This window comes from Palaemon carinicauda, chromosome 3 (genome assembly GCF_036898095.1).
Source record: "Palaemon carinicauda isolate YSFRI2023 chromosome 3, ASM3689809v2, whole genome shotgun sequence".
Taxonomy (NCBI): domain Eukaryota; kingdom Metazoa; phylum Arthropoda; class Malacostraca; order Decapoda; family Palaemonidae; genus Palaemon; species Palaemon carinicauda.
The window spans coordinates 201,238,975-201,257,520 of NC_090727.1; the positions used below are offsets into that span (position 1 = coordinate 201,238,975).

The 18,546-nt window shown below is 39.3% G+C and overlaps 4 pseudogenes; 3 read left to right on the plus strand and 1 right to left on the minus strand.

Moving 5' to 3' along the window:
• The first annotated feature begins 244 nt into the window (after nucleotides 1-244).
• On the plus strand, nucleotides 245-1,190 carry LOC137636546 (NADH-ubiquinone oxidoreductase chain 5-like; annotated as a pseudogene).
• Nucleotides 1,191-1,210: 20 nt separating this feature from the next.
• LOC137636557 (NADH-ubiquinone oxidoreductase chain 5-like) lies at nucleotides 1,211-2,109 on the plus strand (annotated as a pseudogene).
• Nucleotide 2,110: 1 nt separating this feature from the next.
• Nucleotides 2,111-4,699, minus strand: LOC137636567 (cytochrome c oxidase subunit 3-like; annotated as a pseudogene).
• A 619-nt stretch (nucleotides 4,700-5,318) lies between these two features.
• LOC137636574 (uncharacterized) lies at nucleotides 5,319-17,682 on the plus strand (annotated as a pseudogene).
• Nucleotides 17,683-18,546: the final 864 nt, after the last annotated feature.

Here is an 18,546-nt window from a genome sequence, read left to right on the forward strand (position 1 = left end):
ATGAGCGGCTGGGAAGGCGAAGTTTATTTATCAGAAAGGGGCTCTTAAGGTTTATGCCTACTTTGTCTTTGGTGGGTTGCTTTAAGGGTGGGAAATATAGCGGCCCCTCCGACTTTAAATTTATTGGGAGAAGTTAGTTTAATCGTTGGGGTTATTTCTTGGTCATCTTGGGCTGGTTTGGGGGTGATATTTTTGTCTTTTTTAAGGGCAGCGTACACCCTTTATCTTTTTTCTTTGAGCCAGCATGGGAAATATTTTAGGTCTGTTTTTTCTTGTTGTTCTGGTGAAGTTCGGGAATATTTAGTGTTAATACTTCATTGGCTGCCCTTGAATATTTTAATTTTAGTGGGGTATATGTTTGTTGTCTAATTCAAAGCTTGAATAGTTTAAGAAAAAAATATTGGTTTGTGGGGCCAAAGATATAATATTTATTTTGAGCAGTGTTATGAAATATTAAAATAGCTGAGAGAAGAATAATTTTTCTTTTAGGAGTGGCAGTTTGGGGCATTTGATCTTCGCTAGGGCTTTTGAAGTCTGGTTGTAGTTATTTTATAGAGTGGGAGTTGGTTAGTTTAAACAGGGTGAGAATTGAAATGTCTTTAATTTTTGATTGAATGTGTCTGATGTTTTTATCTTTTGTCTGCTTAATTTCTTCTATAGTATTGTATTACAGGGGGGATCTATATAAGGGGGATAGAAATGTGAATCGGTTTTTATACATTGTACTTGGCTTCGTCGCGTCGATGCTGATGTTGATTTTAAGGCCTAATTTAGTGAGGATTTTATTGGGGTGAGATGGTCTTGGCTTGGTGTCTTACACCCTAGTTATCTATTACCAAAACGAGAAGTCAGCCGCTGCTGGGATATTAACGGCGCTATCTAACCGGGTGGGGGATGTTGCTATTTTGTTGGGCATTGCTTTTATGGTAGACTTGGGGGGCTGAAACTTCCTCTTTTATGTCGGGAGAAGATCTTTAGAAGATAGTTTGGTGCTTTGATTAGTTGTTATTGCTGCAATAACTAAAAGAGCTCAGATTCCATTTTCAGCTTGGCTACCAGCTGCAATAGCAGCTCCTACTCCTGTGTCGGCTTTAGTGCACTCTTCTACTTTAGTGACGGCGGGGGTGTATCTGTTGATTCGGTTTAGGCCCGCTGAAACTTCCTCTTTTATGTCGGGAGAAGATCTTTAGAAGATAGTTTGGTGCTTTGATTAGTTGTTATTGCTGCAATAACTAAAAGAGCTCAGATTCCATTTTCAGCTTGGCTACCAGCTGCAATAGCAGCTCCTACTCCTGTGTCGGCTTTAGTGCACTCTTCTACTTTAGTGACGGCGGGGGTGTATCTGTTGATTCGGTTTAGGCCCAGGCTAACTGGCACTTTGATTAGAGATATTTTATTGTTGATTGGTTGTACTACGATGTTTATGGCTGGTTTAGGTGCTAACTTCGAGACGGATTTAAAGAAAATTATTGCCTTGTCTACCTTAGGCAATTGGGGGTGATAGTAAGAATTCTAAGTTTGGGTGGGGCCATGTTAGCTTTTTTTCATTTATTGACGCATGCTTTATTTAAGGCTCTCTTATTCATGTGTGCTGGTTCTATTATTCATAATGTTGGGGGTACTCAAGATATACGAAATATGGGTAATCTGGTCGGCAGTCTCCCTTTGAGAGTTATGTGTATAAACTTGGCCAATTTATCTTTGTGCGGAATTCCTTTTTTAGTTGGATTTTATTCTAAAGACTTGATTTTAGAAGTGGTATTTATGGGGCCGTTAAAGGTAATTTGTTTGTTAATATATTGACTAGCAACGGGCTTGACAGTGTGCTATAGGTTGCGACTTGTTTATTACAGTTTGAGTGGGTCTTGGAATTTGAGTTGCTGTTCTTGCGTGAGAGACGAGGACACTTTGATAAGAACGCCGATGAAAGTGCTCAGGTTGGGTGCAGTCATAAGGGGGGCAGCTCTTTCTTGGCTGATTTTTCCTGCTTGTTATATAATTGGTTTGACCCCTGTCTTTAAACTGTCTGTGCTATTTGTAACTTTAGTCGGGGGGACTATCGGTTATGTTCTTAATTTAGTTTCTGAAAGTTGTATTTGAAATCTTTAAAGTCTTACCATAAGACTGTGTTCTTCGGTTCCATGTGATTTTTGCCTTTTTTATTCACCTTGGGGGTGGTTCCTGGGGGACTATCTCTTGGGAGACTCTTCCATCAAATTAGAGATAATGGGTGGTCAGAATATTACGGGGGCCAAGGGATTTATTTTAATTTAAGGAGGCTTAGGAAAGTTCTCCAAGTAGTCCAAGAAAATAGGATTAAAATCTACTTGTTGGTGATATTAGTTTGAATAGTGGGGCTATCTTTAATAATTTAAACACGGGTAGACTTATAAAGAGCATTACATTGAAGCTGTAAAGGAGGTATTCTTACCCCTGGGTGTTTTTAAAAGGAGTGTACCTTTAGCTCTACAATGAAAATGTAGTGTGTTTATTACACTATAATAACAGAGATAAAGACAGAGTTAAACTGCCTGAGAGTGAAGTTAGAAGCTGCTTCTCCTTCAAGTTATCTCTAGTTAGAATCTAAATTCAATAACTTCATTAACAGTGAAATACCTCTACTTTGGTTTTAACTAAAAGCTGGGGGCAGGTGTTGCCAAAGTTTAGGTCGAAACTAAATGCGATAGTTCGCTTCCCGGCCAAGATTAGCTTAATAGCACCTTTTGCGTGCAAGGCAAATATCATTGTTGACTACAATCTCGGGGGAGTACTAAGAAGATCAGTCAAGGGCGCCTTGATTCCATTCATGGTAGAGGCCTGCTAGAAGGATTAGGAGGAAAAAAGTTCCAGTAATTACCCAGGTTTTAATAAATGTTAGCTTAGTTACAACTACTAGGGGTAATAGGAGTGTGATTTCTACGTCAAAGATAAGGAAGATAATGGCAATGAGGAAAAATCGGAGAGAGAAGGGGAATCGGGCAGACCCTTTAGGGTCAAATCCGCACTCGAATGGTGATCTTTTTTCTCGGTCGATAATAGTTTTTTTTGATAAAAGTGAGGAGATGAATATTACAATTGTTCTTAAGGCAAGGGCAAATAAGACTATGGTCAAGATCATTAGAATTACTTATCCTGGAGATACCAGACTTATTGATTGGAAGTCAATTGTACAATTATACTAGATAGGTATGGGATTACCCTCCTCATCAATAAATTGAAATATAAAGGAAGAGTCAAACTACGTCGACAAAGTGTCAATACCAGGCAGCAGCTTCGAACCCAAAGTGGTGGTTGGCCGAAAAGTGGCACATGTATAGGCGGTATAGGGTCACTATAAGGAAGCCAGACCAAATGATAACGTGAAGTCCGTGGAATCCAGTAGCTACGAAAAAGGGAGAGCCATAGACCGAGTCTGCAATGGTGAAAGGGGCCTCATAATATTCGAGGGTTGAAGGGCTGTGAAGTAAACTCCTAAAGAAACTGTTAGGGCAAGTCTTTGAATTGCTTGGGAAAAGTTGGATCTGATAAGTGCGTGGTGGGTTCATGTTACTGTTGCCCCTGAGGCTAAGAGAATGGCGGTCAGCAAATTCCTAATTCAGTGGAAGGGGACAGTCTTCTATGGAAGAAAGCTCAGAAGAAACTGAAGAAAAATAAGACTTCTGATGTGATGAATAGCATTATTCCTCAACGAAGTCCGTTCACTATTTTAGCAGTGTGTTGACCTTGGTAAGTCGCTTCTTGTGTGATGTCTCGTCATCATTGAACTATGTTCAATAGAGTGGTGAGTAAGCCTAGGATCAAAAGATCTGGATTGAATTGATGGAATCATTTTACTAATCATGTAGTTAATATTATGGCTCTGATTGATCCTGTGAGCGGCCAGGGCCTGATGTCTACCCTTCCTCAGGGGTAAGTCACCCAATGTAAATAGCGTGGTTTGTATTTCGGTTACGGAACAAATGACAAATTCGGAAATAATTTGTATTTTTCCTAACCATACAAACCATAGCTATTTACACACATTTGCCCGCCAGCCCTGTCCCCCAAGTCAAGTCCTACCTCTAAGTGAAGTGAAGCAAATCACCGGTGTGTGGGGGGGAGGGGTAGCAAGCTACCCCTTCCCCTACCCCCGCTAACTAGCGAGGGGGTAGTTAACCCTCGTTAAAATCTATTGGCTCGTCAATTTCAGCTACGCTGAAAGATAAACCCAATGTAAATAGCTAAGGTTTGTATGGTTAGGAAAAATACAAATTATCTCCGAATTTGTCATATCAAATGTACGCTGGCATCATGAACTTCTGTCTGGTTGACTGTACTATGTTGACGATGTCAGTTCCAGGTCATTTAGCAAGGAAACCAGGATAGTTCTTTTATAATTATAGTGTTTTATAACTTTAAAAAAGTATTAAAAAGTAATAGAGGGAAACAATAGCTTTACATGATTTGGCAGTATATGGAGTGTGGTCTTGTAAACAAATACCTATGATAGATTTATTTATTCCTACACAAATACAAACCTTCATTCTTTAATAGATTAATTCAAGCGCAGCTAGAACTTGCCAGTGAAAACTTATATAACGAAGTACACTAGCTGGTAATCGCCCGGTGGTGGGGAAGCCCCACACCTTTGCCGGTACGCTTAAAGTTTTCTTTCTTTTTCTAGTAAGTGTGCATCCTTACCAATGCCGAAGACGGACATGCTGACTTGCCCGTGATGGTCGGGAAAAGAGGCGCTTTTATGAGGAGCAGGAAGGTAGATCCTCCTACTTGTGGCTTTCATGCAGGAGACGTGTTTTCTCTAGGATTCCCCCTATGAGGAATGTTGTGAGTGGTCATCATCCCTGTGGCAGGTGTATGACATAAGGTGAAAGAAAGCTAAGCTATATTTTTCTCCCTCTGGCTCATCCTCGAGGTAAAAGAAATCAGTATACCTCGTCCTCCAACACCCAGTACTCTGTCCTCTGACCCTTCCTGGAGACAAGACAGGGAAGATTGGTGGCAAATTAGCTCTTGGACAAGTCTCGAGGCCAGGAGACTCGCCTTTTCTCCAATGGCAACAGGTAAACTTCTCCCTTGGGAGGAGTCTCTTGAAGTTTGATATGGTTCCAGTTGACGATGCTGTGCTATGCCTTTGGAATTTCCTGGGGTTACAGGGTACTCCCAGAGAAAGGCTAGCCTTTGTGCTTAATCCCTTGAAGGAGAGTGAAACTTCCACATCTTAGGACAGTGACTAAGCCTGAACTCGAGCTGCTGGTAAATATTCTGCCCTGGAGTTAGACATAACTGATTATTCATCCACCTAAACAAGTTCTGCTAAGATGGTATTGGCAGGAACAAGTTCTGCTAAGATGGTATTGGCAGGAACAAGTTCTGCTAAGATGGTATTGGCAGGAACAAGTTCTTTCAGGAAGAGATACTGTAGTTCTTCTCTGTATAATGAGCTCGTTAGCACTCGCCAATCTTCAGAGTGGCTTATGTCCTTCCTTGCTAATGCACGCATTCATGAGCAATATTTCTTCAAATGTGCAGGGCGTTTGGACTCTCAATCATTGTTTACCAATACATGCGCTTCTTCGCATATGCAATCTTCTCGGAAAATTGTTTTGCCTGACTATGCTCATCACATTAGTGATACGAGCATGCACAACAGTGCACTCTCACGCTGGCACATAACATCAGCAACCTGTGGTGAGTACAAATACAGTGCTTTCCCACAATAGTGTACACCCTGACAGAGATTCACATGATCCCATGGATCCAGACATGGCTCATTTAGTGCACTTTCCCCAAGGGGAGATATTTCCCTACTTCTCCCAAATGTGTGATTGTCATTACGAGTGCACGTTTGATGACTGCAAACCCAGCGATGACGAAAGGTACTGTCATTTAAAGCACTCACCTTGGTGCATAGCGCACAATCATATTCGCGATGCACACTTTCCAATTCCCATAGAGACGGATAGGGGGTAGCTAATAAAGACATGTATTTATGGCCTCATACCCTCACCCATTTTAATGACATGCTGAAAGGAAGGAAACTACACCATTACGAATACCTATTCAGGCTTCTAAACGAAACCGGTCTCCGGTGAAGAGATCAGAGGAAAACTAGCATTACCTGATTCTCGTCACATTCAGGACCCTCACTCTTTGAAGCTCCAGGTCTTCCTTGTATTGCTGCGGCCATACAGTGTACAACAACATGACCCTTGGAGGAGGTTAGGAGTGAAACCCTTTTCACCAGATCCTTATACTCAGATTCAGAGTAGGTCTAGATCTTGAGGTGCATTTCCTATGTTGACTGTTACCAATCAAGTTTGTCTCCTCTAGACGATTACCTTTGGATCCAGAGTTTTCTGAAGGTCCTGCTCTTATGAAAGTGACAGAAGACGCTTCACCCTTTCTGATGGGTTCAAAGTGGAGGGAGAGCAAAACCTTGAAAACAGAAGGAAAGAGATCCTCTTGTTCCCATAAGTTCTTGCGCAAGAGAGATTGTGATGATCCTCCGTCTCCTCGTTCTCCAACTAGGAAAGGGTAAAGTTTTGCTCAAGAGATATAATTCTCAAGTTAGGGGGAACCGAGATAAATTTTTGATTTCCGACCCTCTTTGACACGGGCCAGATATGGTGTCCAGACAAGAGGAAGACAGACAGTACGATTCCTCTTCAAGGAGAAGTGAACTCTCCCAATTCAGTTAGATGGTTGCTGCATGTGTCTGGTACGATTAGGACTGAATCCGAGGAGGCAGAGTCCGAGTCATCCTTTGTTCAGGTCGTGGCCGTGATCAGGAGGGTTAATGTTCTTTGCAAAGCCCCTAGATCTTCAATTAATTGTTTAATAAAAATTTGAATATCTATTTATTGCATGTTTAAATTTTAAGTTATTTTTTATCTAATTTAATCATATGCATGTATGTTGTATGTCTGTATTTATGTCTTAATTTATTTGGACCAACTCTTTAGGAGTCTAATTTTCCCTCTCTTTAATAATCATTTGATCAAGAAGACTCAGCCCTGAATGAGTTCATCCACTAAACTAAGTAGAGAAAATTGACTTTATGATCTCACTTTATCTCAGGGATGCAATATTTCCAAAACCCCATAATTCTCTCCTCAAGAAAGTATCTATGCTTTGTCCAGGGAAGCAAAGTCTTTCAATTCAAAATTCTTTGCTTCTGGCTGTCCATTACACCCCTGGTATTCACTTGAGTGTTTATGTTGGTTTCAGCATGGGCTTATTCCATCAGAATTTTCCTGACCCAGTATCTAGATGACTGGCTGATACTTGCAGACTCAGTCCCAACTTTCTCATCATTGGGACAGACTTTTCCCGTTTTGTCACAATCTTGGGATTAGTCTAGGGTAGTCCAAACTCTCTCCCAAGTAAAGAATGATAATACCTGGGCATGAACATAGGTATGGTAATGGAAAGTTTTTCCATCCCAGGACAGAATAACCTGATTCAGGAAAGTAGCTCTTCTTTCCTTCATCCCGCGCAGTTCCGGTAAAAACAATGAAACACCATTCCTGGCAAGAGGAATGAAATACTGTAGGGTCAGAATGGTATTTACATTTCCGAACTGCAACAAGGCTCCTGAATTTGGGGGGTTTCTGCAACTCGAAAATCTCATATGCTATGAAAATGACTGTTCAATAATTACTAGCTACTTCTAACTCCTTGTTAGAAGTTTTAACTGCCAAATTCCAGCTGCATTTGAATCAATCTCCTGTTAAAGGATTCAAGTTTGTATACAGTAGTTGAGAAAAATACAAATTACTTTTGAAAATTGTGATTTTTGGGGAAGTGCTTTGTGGACTACAAGGATTTTCCTGTGAATGGCTAAAACTGGGAGTCCAATATGACATAAATGCCAAAGAAATATTTTCTTCCCTGCTCTAGGGTCAGTGAATCAACATGCAACGTATGTACTGTGTGCATAAGAGAGACCTTTGAGTTCTCGAACACAGCACCTCCAATGCTGAAAACTGGCTGCTATGGCTGACGTCATTACGTCGTCACCATCACATAGCTGAACGAATGAACTGCTTGGAACCAGTTTACTTGCGCCTCAACTTGCACCCATCCCCCATCTAATCTTAGTGAGAATCTATCGTCCCCCTCTCGTGCACGAGGCTATGGAGGAGGACGAGTCCTGGAGATCCCACAGCACCTTTCCTCAAATAGGTTTTCTTCCTTTTTGATTTTCATGTGGTGTGTGGGCTCCAAGGACTAGTACCAGAGCATTAATTAACTAGATTTGTGTACCATTGAGGGACTCTGCATAGCACCAAGTAATAAAGTACAACAGCTACAGTTGTTTGTGTAGATAAGAAGGAAAACTTAACAAATCGGACTCACCTCATAAGGGATGACTTCAGGGATCACTGGATGCCTATCATCATGCTTCCCCTGAAGGACTTGCCTGAAAAGGTTCTTTCCTCCTGTAGGGGTCCCGAACAAGCTAATTATCTCACATTAATGTTGTACTACTTGGATTGATTTCAGGTAGTATTCAATGAATACCCTATGCCCAGACCAACCTGTAAAGCTCTGGTCATCTTGAAATTGCATACAGTATTAGCAAAAAAATAGCAATTTTTCTCACAATGGGGTTTTTAGAGATGGATACAGGATCAAATTTTTTTAGTAAAGAGAGGTCATTAGAATATGGTTAGCCCCTGTTGAAAGGGACTTGTTGGTCTGGATATTTTGAAGCAAGCTACTTCTGAGGACTTGGATCTTTATAATCATATTTGTAAGGTAAACACCGGACATAGGTTATTAAAACCTGACTAGAGCCGAATTGTAAAGTGGATCTCGTCTCTGAAGAGACATTGTTTTTGTTTAGAAACAGGAGGCCCGGAGTCGATATTAGAAGACGGCCTGGGATAGGGTAATGAACGCCTGGGCCCTCCGAAAAGCAGGCATTTCACTGACTTCCTCCTAAGGCTATAGCTATTAAAAATATGGCTTTTGTCAAAGTTTTTTAATGGAGATGGAGGAATATTTAACTTGGCCAAAAATTTGAGCACCCTCTTCTGGTACCTAAATACAACGAAAGTTGGTAGAGATGGTCTATTTAAAGCAAAAGACTAGGTGATCTTATTAAATGCCCAAGTCTAGATCCACGTCCAAAGTACGCTTGAGAGGTTCTCTTAATGTTTATTTAGATGACAAAATCATTTATGGTTGGAGCTTCCCATCCGAGAGGTGCACCAAATATAATCCAAGAAGTCCAGGATTATCTGACAAGGTGACTTATACCTTAGAAAAGCCATCCAAGTTTTCCATGTAGATTGGAATTATCTTTTAGATTATGAGCTCTTGCAGCTCATCAAAAAAGTAGAATTGTGGGCTGAGAAATCCTTGAAAATACAGGCACTGAACAATTAGCACAATGACAGGGTTGGCTGGGTTATTACATCTGACTTGTACACCTTTTGATTTCATTCATCTGTAAAAGTAAATGATGAAAACATTAATTTTTATCTATATTACTCAGGTGAGGGGAAGTATATCTCCCTCCCTTCACAAAATACCATGGCTGCATACTTCAGAAAGATAGGTTCATCAGGTGACTAGACCCTTTTCTCACTATCGTAGATAGTCGGTCATCAGTGAGATGGGCAAGGAATGACTCATATTCCCCAACAACATTTCAGTTGGTCTATGGTTTACCAAGCCAAGAAGTGTGAAAAAGATAACACATTAATGTGAGCCTACCAAGTCTTCGAATAGGAATATAATATATCCTATACAAAGTCGTCATCGTTGGCGCCCACTCGTGTCTGAGTATTGGGTTCTGTCGTTAGTCATCGGCCTCCTATCTATGGGGTGGGTGCTTATACAAACGACAGAATGCCAGTAGCCGGGTATATTGTTTTGGGTGGTCATGGCTTTGCAACGGCCACGCACACACACTTGGCCCACACCGTTTTCACTGCGGCTCAAGACATATGAGACAGGCGGCTTCTCCGATGTTGGTTGCTTCGGGCTGCCGGGTTCTTATGTCAAGGCCCGCCTTGTTGCCTGCCCGACAGGCATTGCCCTCTTCCGCCGGTGCTGGGAAGCTCCGCCATTGGGGTCTTGTTTGGTTTGATTTTGGAGTGTTCCTTCTCCTAGCCTTTGCCTATCTTAAATAAAGGAGAAGGCCTATAGGGGGGTCCAGTCTTGGTCTGGTCTCTCAGAACTGGCCTTAGCGGTATGGTTGAGTCTGCCAGGGTGGATAAACTACCCCACCGCCATTGCCCAGCCCATCATTGAGACACTCAAGCCCCTCTACTGCAGCAAAGTGCTGGACCATCAGAGGGGTATACAAAGTACTCAACTGAATTACTTATCAAACTAGAGGAATTACCCCATTCCCTTCACTGTGGTGTAGATAGTCAACCTGCCAAGATTGTCAAGGAAAGGGGGTCATATTGAGCTATCCCTCTCCTCAACTCGAAGGTCTCTTATACACACTAAGTCCGTGCTTTGCATGTTGATTCGCTGTCCCAAGAGTAGAGGAGACAATATTTCTCTGGTATTTATGTTGTAATTGATTGTTCTAGCCTTTCACAGGAAAGTCCTTGGATGATACTATATAGCACATTAACTCAAAATATATACGGAGTTATTCTACAAACATTTTTAGTTATATAGTATTGTATGTAAATGCACAATAAATTGTACTGTATTCTATCCTTTATGACAATAGATTTTAATGGTAAAAATATCATCATACATAGTTTTGAGTTGTGATATTTTTATTTTGCATTTACTTGTGGTTCTTAGTGTTGATTAATATGTGAATATTTTTCACTCAGTAAAATCTGTGGTTATTACCATTAATGTACTGTACTGGAAGTAATTTATTTTAATTCTACAGGAACACTACACAGACGTAACCATATCCTGCGATAGAGAGTTCTATTGCGTGCACAAGGAGAACAAAGGTGAACACCTATACAACTATTATTAGACCCGTGTTAACGTATGGCTGTGAAACCTGGAGGCTGACAAGGGATCTGGAACGAAGGTTGGAAGTGTTTGAAAACGGAATCTTGAGAAGGATATGTGGACCGGTCTTTGATGTGGAGATGGGGCAATGGAGAAGAAGGCATAACAATGAACTGAGAGAAATGACAGAAGTACCCCTGATAACAAGCACAATTATGGCACAGAGACTGAGGTGGGCAGGACATGTGGCCAGGACCGATGAGGATAGACCGATAAGCCAGATTACTAGAGGACAATCAGAGGGCAGACGACCTCCAGGAAGACCCCGTATGAGATGGTCTGATAATATAAAAAGGGACATGACAAAGCTTGGAGTGGATGATCCAGGGGATTGGCGGGATTTTGCGCAGGACCGTGGTCGTTGGAAGCTTCTTGTAGCGGCGGCAAAGAGCCATGGAGGCCCGCAGCCAGTGGAGTGAGTGAGTGAGTAGTGATTATTTCACCAGTCTTTGAGCGCACACCTTGTAAGCATCCTGTCATTGTTCTCAAGGACATTAACAAGAAAGATATGGAGGCATTTTTGAATTATATGTATCTTGGTCAAGTGAGTGTAGCCCAACAGGACTTGGCGCAACTGATAAGGGTTGCCGAGATCTTGCAGGTTAAAGACCTTGCTGTTCCAGACGGTAATATGAAAGGGAATCGGAAAGGACGTGGTGTGTTTAGAAAAAAGGGCGATGACAAAGATCCTCAAGATATTTGTGTGAGAGCAAATCGTCATCTTCAGCCGACGGATCAAACGATGCCAAGCATATGGAACACGGAATTCTCGGGCATGGCGCAGTGGTCAAAGGGGACACAGGTGTTGCAGGAAGTGGCTCAGGTCAGGTAGTGAGCGAACAAGGCCAGAGTGGTGAGAACAATGAGGAAGAAAACCACTCTGGATTGATCAGAATTGGAACATGTTTTCACAGATAAGGAAGCACCAAATTTAATGTAGGGGATCTTGTAGATCAAAACATAGAGGTATCTGGGAGAGATGGCAATGAGGATGGCACCAGGAATTCCATTTACAGTTATAATAGAGATGGAAGGAGCCAGGCCACAGATTCTGCAACCCATCCACAGCTGCAAGAACTATACAGTCGGGGAAGTTTGAGGTCTACGCTTGAGGTAAGAATTAGTGACTAGAGCACAGAATTCAGCTTGAAGGTATTGTGTGGGGTAGGTAATTAATACTTTGTTATTGATGCAATGGAAATTATACTTTGTAGACTTAAGATATTAACGTATATTACCATGTAAAGGACGACCCCATGTAAAGGGGGAACCCCAATATTTCCTTAAGAAAAAGCGTTTTTATCATATACTCCATGTAATGGGCGAACGGCTATTTCAAGGCCAGCCTAATATTACTGTACTTTTATTATAGATATTTTACCACACATTTCTATTTATAATAATGTCTTTACTAAAAGCTCTAAGTATCATTAATTATCACTTGCATGTGTAATTGCGTTCGTTTGTTCGTCATGATTGGCGATGAAACGTAAACAAAACTTTTTGTTTTAGGTGGCGTCTTTAGGAAAAAACATGACATAATGACATAAAACCTCCTAATTCATTGATTTTAAATTTCTAAGAATAAAGTAAGTAAACCAACATTAATAATAACATTACTATTACATAACCAATACTTGGAAAGATAGCTGTTGCTGCAAAAGCTAACCTATACACAGTTGTATAAATGTGTTCGTTTATTCGTTATGATCAGTGATGGAACGTAAACAAAGCCATAGTTTCAGTTTTAGGTGGCGTGTTTTGCAAAAGCAGGATATGAAATAGTCTTTATTTTGGATTTCTAAGTATACAGCAAAAGCATTTCAACCGGTTTAGACAGAACAGAGGACGATGACAGTGCTAGTTGTGCAAACGAAAGCAACGAAGATGATCCTCATGACGATGCTGCTCTGATGAATTTTAAACACTTAATAGTTCGAATGGCAGTGTAGATTTTGATGGCTTTTAATTTCAAGTTTATTAAATAATTTTTTTCTTTAAACTTGTTTGCCTCTTTGTTTTCCTGTATACCATAGTGTAGGTACCAATAACATGCAAATTTTGAGGTTTCCCACAACCATCACTACTGCCATTTGGCAAATAATGTAAACATACCTAGTTCTCCCAATCATTTTTTGGTGACGCAAGTATTGTAATAAGAAAAAAAAAATTATTTTTATTTTTCATATACACACAAGTAAAGTATATGTTTATAATGAGTATATTATATGCTGTTAAGTCAATCCTTCCAAACTACTATGTAAGTAGAAAAATTAATTACCGGTACAAATGTGGAAAATTAGGTTTCACACAACTAGGCTAGCCTACCAACAGGTTGACACAACATAGCTTGAGTTAGATGAAGAAATAAAGATGAAATTACTGGTAGATATTCCTATTTTACTTAAACAACACTATACTGTAATTAACCCTTTTACCCCCAGGCTCTTTGGAAATTTCCAACCCTTACCCCCCAGGGGGTTATTTTTTTCCCAGCACATTTTGCAGTGTATCTTTTTTAAATTGCTCTAACAGCCTTAATTTTTGTCTTAGAGAGGTCAGGTTGGTCTCATTCTCTCGGAAAATGCCTGAATTTTCTCAAAAGATTATCAAAAATATGAAAAAAAAAATATTTGTATAGCATTTTTTTGCAAGGACGTACCGGTACGTCCATGGGGGTGAAGGGATGGGTTTTGTGAAACGTACCAGTACGTCCTTTGGGGGTAAAAGGGTTAAAAGGAGTATGATATATGATTTTTAAGTCAACCCTTCCAAACTACTAACCTATTAATGAACCATAGTCAATTAAAATACCCCAACAACAACACAACAGAGGTCAAAAAAATTAATATTTTCATAATTCCAAAATTATCTCTCGTGTAATGGGTGAACCGTGACTTTTTTCCTCCAAACCTGGTCTTAAAATTTTGCCCTTTACACGGTATTATACTGTATTTTAAATGTATGTCTTTTTTTAAGAAAATTCAGGGTTTTAGAAATTTCCTTAGGCTTCATTGCTTTTATATTTTTATGATTGCATAGGTGAATTCTAGTTTTTAGGCATGACTGTAGTGTATTCATGAACTAAGATTTACCGAATATGCTTGCAAGATTGATGGCCACCCTTTTTTATATATTAATTGCAAGAAATATATGTAAATCAGGACATTTATTTGAAAAAATCTGCCAAAAAACTTACGTTACCATTGCCTTAAGAAATTTAAAAGTACACATGATATTTTGTATTGAAAAGTTGGTAGCTGAAGAATCCTAAGGTAGGATTTTATGAAAAGGGCATAATCTCTGAGAATTGTTGTAGCCCTTGTTTCTTTAGATTTTTTGAGAAATCCTGGAGATATATCAATGTTTACAGCTGCAAGAACCTTACAGACCATGTGGGCAGAGAATATAGGGGAGATAATTTGATTAGATAAGTTTACTGCAGACAAATCAGGACAAATCAATGACTGAGAGAAGAGGTGGCCAAAAAGAATTGAACAGAATAGTGGGGCCTATTTACTAGGAGATCCAACAGGATGGAAGAGGAGCAGAGTTAGTCTGGCAGAAGGTTTTATTGGGAAGGTATCAGAAACCATGATGTTTGGGTTTTGGAAAGCAAAGCAGCAATCTTCACTTGAAAGACGTTGGATGGATAGGGGAAGAGAATAAAGATGAATATTACTCTTAATAGAATTAAATTTTAGAGTTATATATGAACTGGATTGTATTTAATTCTACCACTTTTGATAACCTAAAAACATAACATTAAAATGGCCTGTTTCTTTGTTTTGGCATAAATAGATTTGTTGAAAAAATAAGTGCAGTTTTACAATATGTAGAATGTCATGGTGCTTTTATTAGAGGTAAGAAGACTATATTTTTCTATAATTTTTATGCAATTTCTTTTATTTTTCTTTAACCCTTTTACCCCCGGGCTATTTGGAAATTTCCAACCCTTAACCCCCAAGGTGTTATTTTTATCCCATCACATAATGCCGTATACTTTTTTTAAATTGCTCTAACAGGCTTAATTTTTGTCATAGAGAGGTCAGATTGGTCTCATTCTCTTGGAAAATGCCTGAATTTTTTCAAAAAATTATCAAAAATATGAAAAAAAAATTTTTTTATAGCATTTCTTTGCAAGGACGTACCGGTACGTCCATGGGGGTAAAGGGATGGCTTTTGTGAAACGTACCAGTACGTCCTTTAGGGGTAAAAGGGTTAAGGTATGGGATCACATGCAATATATTGTACTCATTTCTCAGCTTTTCATTTATTTTGGGGCAAGGTCAAGTTTTTGCATATAAAATCTTTGTTGACAGTTGATTCAATTCAACCAAACAAGATACTTGATCAGGATGTAAGGTTCAGTACTGTATCTCTTATTTGTTGTTTACGAGTTGGGTAAAGAGAATTAATTATGTGAAGTACGGCCTTGTACATACATAATCAAAGAGCAATGGTTGTTTGTTATTAGCCATTTACATACATTTGTTCAATATCTTAAAATATTTTAGTTGAGTTCTCAAGGTCAACTTTGAGTCCCCTTTTGACCATAGTTATATATTTTCCATAGGTAATCAACATCGCCTATGCCCACTGACAATAGCAACAGAAATAAGAGTAACGAAAACGGATGAGCTTTAAATACATCAGTTAATTTCACAAAACTTGTAAAGAAATCATACAATGCTAGTTGATGCATTTGCTGTATAAAGCTTATATACACTAGATAATTCATGCTATTAAAGTACTTCACACATTTTTTAAACAAATACTTATTCAGTTATCCCTATATCAACTGCAACAATCATTTTATCCAGTCAAAATCATTCAGGATATTTTTATGTGAATGTTCCTTTGCTTCTTGGTGGTTCTAGTGTCCTACTTTAGGTGAGTATTAAAATGTTTATAGGGGAAAACCAAGTTATTGTTAATAAATATGCACAATTTTATATAGGTGAGTTTCAGAGCCTTGTTTCATGAGCAAGTTCAGTATTCATAAGACCAAGAAGAGATAAAAGTGCTTCAAACTGTCATAAGAATCATGAAACATAAAGGCAAAATGAAAAGCTAGTTATCAAAGTAAATATTCTTAGATAATGATTTTTAATATATTAAATGTTGAGTTATTTGATATATTGAATTCTATGTAACAGGCATATACACTATAAGGAAACCCAAGACCAAAATAATTTATAGCAATCAGTCATGTCTCTGTGATCAGAGATTGAAAATATCTTTAGAATTGATAAATGTTAATCCTGTCGTTTAAAATGAGAAACTGATCAAATTAAAGATTTTGATGTTTTATTGTGGTAGATATTTTTTGTATCCTTTTCACAGCAAATTATAATAATTCCTTTTGAGATATATTTACCAAGTCAACATGAAAATTGTATTCTTGAGTCCTTAGAATTTTGTGGGAGAAAGTGACTATTCATTAATCATGCTGTAAGGCAGTATGGACTTAGAGAGTCTGGGGTGCTTCTGAAATCTTTATTCTGGTTTGTAATCTTTTGGAGTGTTTGTTAGTTGCTTGTCTCAAAATTCCATTCCAAGTTTTCATCTGTTGATATTAAGAATTAAGTGTACAGTAATTGGATTGCTTTATATAAGAGTGATTTTTTATTACAATAGGTAGAGGTTGAGCAAGTTTCCATGTAGTCAGTTGTAATAGTGAAATGGGGCTGTCAGATAATAGATGAGATGTAGGTAAAGAAGAATTTGAGGCAGAAACTTATATTTGACAGTATATTTACTTTGATTTTTCAGGACTCTGACTGTGGAGGGAATACCGATGGAAAAGTTCTAAGTGTTTCACGTTTTAAATACGACAAGATGTATCAGAACCGGGCAGCATTTTACCATACCCTAACACAAGAAAATACCATCACAGAAGGGCAACCAGGGCCTTCTTTATTTCACGGGGTAGGTATTACATCAGATCATAGGACTTTTAGTAAATAAATTATTTTAGAAATCATCTTATTCATAATTGTGTATTGAATTTCTAACCTTTGTAGTAAATCTTTTCTTCATGATATTTTCAGGTGAACGAAGCAGCAAATCGTAGCATGGAAGGTTCTGCTACTGTTGAAAACATGCATAATTTCACGGAAGAGGCATTTCAGAACCCGTACTTTCTCTTCTCAAGTGCAGACCAAAACGACTGTCTGAGTCCCAAGATTAGAAGTATGGAAAAGAGACACAAGAGGCCCTATGCATGTACACATTGTAGCTATAGTACGACATCCATGAGCAACCTTGTCATCCACATGCGCACTCATACGGGGGAACGCCCTTACTCTTGTCCTGAATGTTCGTTTTCTGCTTCATTTGAGTACAATCCATGAGCAACCTTGTCATCCACATGCGCACTCATACGGGGGAACGCCCTTACTCTTGTCCTGAATGTTCGTTTTCTGCTTCATTTGAGTACAATCTTAAACTTCACATGCGTATTCATACAGGAGAGAAGCCATTTACTTGCCCTCATTGTCTCAATGAAATTCAGCAGGAGGAGTAACTTGCAGCGACATATGGCCAAACATGAGTAGTTGGGTACGTGTTGCTGAAATGATGGCCATAGTTTTGATCTTAATGAACTGGTACTATGTTAAGAATATAAAGAAAGGATTTTATTTAATGTGCTTGTATATGTATGTAAATTCTAGTTGTTCCGACACAAATACAAACTCTTTGCTATTTATAGGGATGTACTTTAGTGGAAGCTGAAAGCTGAGCCAAGATGATTTTAGCAAAGGGTAACTAGGCTACCTGACCTGCAAGTTAGCAGGGGTGGGGAGGTGGTGGGTAGCCGGCTACCCCACTCACTCACACACCTGGGCTGAGCACCCACTTTTCTTTCTGGCTCAGTAGAAGATGGTCACTGCCGTTGTCTCCCACCGTTAAGACTTGCCATTTGATTTTTTAACAGTTAATTCTGTTTTTCTTATTCTTAAACTTATGTTTTCGTATCATATACTTCATATGAAAACAGGCTCGTTATGTTTTTATATATATTTAACCTTTTATTACAGTTGCTGTTTGTGTGACAGTGTAGTGCGGACTTGGTCTCCGCTGCAGGGGTTTCGTCATTGTGTTGACACTCCTTCTCCCTTACAACTCTCCGAGTGGGATTCCCCATGCTCTTTGGCAAGATACATTCCAACAACGATAGGACAACATAGATGTATTTGCATTTCCCACATTCTGTCTGATGAGAAAGTCCTGAACCAAGGCAGGATAAGCAAGAACTTATCAATGACTCTAATAGCTCCGCTATTGCATCACACAGAATGGTTCCCAGACCTTCTGCAGCTCCTCATGGAGATTCTGGGGGAGCTCCCTCCATTTCACAATCTACTCAAACAACCACTTGCCAACATCTTCCAAAAAGCCTCGCTTCAACTTCACGTCTGGAAACTGTCCAGCTCCCTCTCTCTCAGAGGCTAAAAGAATGGCTGAACACCTCAGATGCTCTTTACCATCAGTCTACCAGGCAAAGTGGGCTGTTATTTGTGGCTGGTGTCGTGGAAGGGG